Here is a 4,269-nt window from a genome sequence, read left to right on the forward strand (position 1 = left end):
AGATTAAGAGCGCCCCGGGGATCGCCGTATCTAAACAAGGAACCCAGATGACGATCGAGGAGCTCCTGGCTTGGAGCATGAGAACGAAGGATCTGCAGGGGAAAGTGACTTGCCACGGCTCGTGACAGAAGCACGGTGTCGTCTTCGATGGAACAGTCCGCGACCACGTGACTGCCCTGCCCCTCTGGGGCTCTTTTGGCCTTGATGCTCCCGGGCAGCAGTGGAGAGGCCGGGCCTCGCCTTTCCCGCACGTCCCTGTCTGTTAGCATTCATTTATTGTGACTTGGCATCTCCTAGCTTCAGATTCCCGTTCGCTAGGGCCGCTGGCATGTGCCATCCTGCTCGATCGCCGCCGGTGATTTTCTACAAACGCTTTGCTCGCTCGCTAGCGCGACAGCTGAGAATTGACAAGGCCACGAGCGGATTTCAAAAGTAATGGAGTATTTGGTCAAGGTTTAAATCTCCCACTGTAGCCTGGGCTATAGCTGTTTGAGGTATTGTATAATTGTTTGAACACATATGTAATTTAGCTGCACTAATCCACGTATGATGATTTTTTCTTATCAACCAAAAGTGTATAGCCTGTTGTAGTATCATTTAGCCTGCTATTTAGTTTATTTTACAGTCCAGGCTATAGCTATTTGAGGCAGAGTATAATTATTTGAACTTATATGTAATTTAACTGCATTAATCCACGTATGATGGTCTTTCCTTATCAACCAGAAGTTTATAGCCTGGTGTAATATCATTTAGCTCAGCTATTAGTTTATTTTATGGTTCCTCCGTTAAATCTCTTAACCCGCTATCCAAAACCATAATTTGGATAAAAATGCGAAATAGTCTCACCTAGGATTTTACTGCAACAATGGGAAATTAATAATCCAACTACTATATATAAGGGCGTCCGCAATGGCTAGCTATTTAGCTAGCTAGATCTGATGTGGCAATAGAAAAGTAAAAGAGAGAGTAGTCACTAGCGATGAGCAAATAACTAGTCTATTTCACGTAGTCCAAGAATATATGAGAGGAGCGTGTAGGTCCAATAATATAAAATAGTTTTTTCTTTCATCTTTCGTCTCCACGTTAGCATACTACGTAGCTAGTACTAACTATTACCGTTACGGACGCCCTAAGTACTAGTTGCTCCGACAAAAGAAACGCCCTAAGTTACAGTTACTCCGACAAAAGAACATGTTACCAATCATGCAAGCATATGTATGCATTATGACCGTCTGGCAGACAGTGGTAATAAGGTACGCCACATTTATGCTCCAATTAACGTTGTACTTGCGCGCTGTAAAGCCCGTGCATGATCTCTCTTCTCTGTGTTCCCGTGTGCCCTCCTGCTGTCTGCACTCGTGGTCCTACTGGGCCCCTGGGCCCGGCCGCGGCCCATGCACGATATACTACCTACCCCATCTTCCTCTTCTCTTCCTGGCTCCACGTCAATGTCTCACGGGGGCCACCACGTCTGTTCCGCTGCACTCAATATTTTTTTCTATGAAAGGGACATGTATATCCTGAAGCCCAGGGCAAAACAAAAACTAAAGAAGAATGAAGAATCCTAGTCCTACATGGAGCGGCGTTTCTTGAGGTAATGTTACACCAACCCATTCCTTTGTTTAACCCCTTTTGACGGTTGCGTCTGTCTAACTTTGAATTTTAACAGAAGATGACACGCATTGGTTGATTCTCTGATCTGCAGCAGCAAATATTTTTGTGGCGTGATGGACACATGCGGCTTGCAAGTCTACATACACACGCCCTACAAACATGCCTCTATCAGGGGCAGGGAATTTGCAGTGGGTGCCGAGACAAAATTGTGTATGCTCACCCTTCCAGGGTTAAAGAAAAGTAGAAAACTTTTGCTGATTATGTCAGTACTCTGCTGGTTTGTTCATGTGTCAGTTTGAAAACAAAATGGATGCATAGTGTTGGGCTAATTGGCAGTGAGCTCGGAAGCCTCATGTGATTGGTGGTGTGCAGTTGTCCTGATCTACTGCTGAGTTTTATAATGCATATGGGATGCTTACCTACCAGGCCACCAGGTTAGATTAGGGTGCCACTGGAGGTTTACTTAAATGGCAGTGATACTCTTGACTAGTAATATGGAAGGAAAGAACCCTCCAGACGCATATGCTGCAGCAGTTTTCTAGGGAAGGATTACAGAGTTTGACCAACCAGTGGTTGGCACATGTGCTTGAGATCCATTATTCCGTGCCCCATTTTTTATCACAAGTGTGGAAATTATATGAACAAGAATTACATTATATCATAATTTAGCTTTGTATATGTGCACTTGGTCCCAGCTTCTGAGTTCTGACTGATTTTGAAGGCTCGATTTTGGGAATTCAAGAAGTCAAATGACTCCGAGAATTGAGAATTGAGAATCCAGTTGATTATGGCCCTATTTGGGACGGCGTCTGCGACGCGTTTCAGTGGAAGAAGCAAAAAAATCCCGCCAAACGGTCTGCGGCGGACGCGCGTTGCACAGTCGTGCTCAACGCGATAAGCAGCCAAATGAACTGGAGCAGCCAAAAACGCGAGAAGCGAGGGGAGAGCCGCGTTCGGCTTATTCGCAACCAGCTTCCCCAGATCACGGTCCCAAACAGGGCCTATGGATTCTCGATTCTGGATTATGGGAGTCATCTGACTTTTGAATTTCTCAAAATCAAACCTTTAAAATTGGCCATTAGCTGAAACAAACAGGGCTTGTCCTGTTTCGGTTTCAGACGTTCTCCTTGACAGCAACAACTCAACAATGGATTTGGTGGGCACACACATGACACATGCACACACACAACTCTTGTTGGGTGAGAATGTGAGGTGATAACATAGAAGGCTGGGAGCATATGACCACACTTGATTTGGCATAATGCCATCATCGCCTGGTGCCCACATATCAGTAGCATATGTCAATGTCGGGTTCTTAGCATTATGGCTAAAGTCAGAGCTTGAATCTTGGCATTAGGGCGACTCGCCAACAACCATGTTATGCATCCTGGTTTAATGCCCCCATTTATCTCCCTTTCACATGTATGCTTGCACTGAAGTCCACTCAGGATTTTACAGTTGATTTTTTTTGAGTTAATTTTACAGTTGATTTGATGTATACCTGATCATGGCTGTCCGACCCAATAAACCTGACCTAACACATTCGAAAAAAATCCGATCTAACCAATATGTGGGCTAGGTTCGGGTTGGAATTTATGACCTGCAGCAAAAATTGGCCCGAATATGGAAGAAAATTACGCATAAAAATCGAATTTGACCTGACCCGATGTGAACCCACCACGATGGGCGAAAAATCTGCCCCGGTGGTTGGGTCGGGCCGAGTTCGGTCTGAAGAAAAAACATTAATTTTTTTACGGAATCCGAAGTTGACGCAACCAATGATATGGTCTAGTTTGATGAAAATGGGAAACTTTAACTCTTTGGAGGATCACATTGTGGGGTATAACATTAAAAATAATCTAAAATAGACTGATATTTTTGTTGAATTGATTTGATACTGATTATTCTTAAGCGTAATAGTTGCACAAACACTCGGGAAATGGAACAGAGGGGCCTCTTTATGTCACTAAATGATTTGGCAACGTGGTTGAGCTCTTAAATTGGGCATAAAACTTTGTTAAACTAAAGGTAGTACTTAATTTCACCGTAGGAAAAGGAAGCCTTACCTCATGAAGTCAATATCCAACTTTTTGTTAAGCTAGTCTCAGTGCATATTTCGGTGTTTCGATCAGGTTGCGCTGTGTTTCTCCGTAACTTGATGGCTAACAATGAAAGACAGAGGATCTATACTGCTTCGGGCAATCGCCCTACGCCAGTGCGGGTGGTTGTTCTTCGTGTTCTCTGCATTGAGTACTGGTTGCTTACAACGGGGTGCTTGCAAGCGAGTGCATGTGTATGAATCTGTTCGACCCTCTCTAAGTGAAGGCCTAGCTCCACTTATACATCTATGGGCTGGGCTACAATTCAAAGGAAGGGGTGACTCTCTTCTAGGGGTTGATGTCCTTGGAAGGAAATCGGGTGTTCTACAGGCGTCCTAGTCTAGGGTCCTTAGGCTAGAAGTGTTGTGCCATGGCTCAATGCCAAGTCTTGTTTGCCTTTCCCTCACCTGGCTTTAGATAACTTATACATCAATGCTTCGATGGGGTCGTCCCCTTCTCCCTAGGCTTGGCTAGTGTGTGACGGACGCCGCTAGCCTTGCACGCCTCCCCCGTGGCCTTGTCTTAGGCCTCATAGCGGAGAGCGATGTGTTATGCC

The sequence above is a fragment of the Panicum virgatum genome, chromosome 9K (genome assembly GCF_016808335.1).
Source record: "Panicum virgatum strain AP13 chromosome 9K, P.virgatum_v5, whole genome shotgun sequence".
Taxonomy (NCBI): Eukaryota; Viridiplantae; Streptophyta; class Magnoliopsida; order Poales; family Poaceae; genus Panicum; species Panicum virgatum.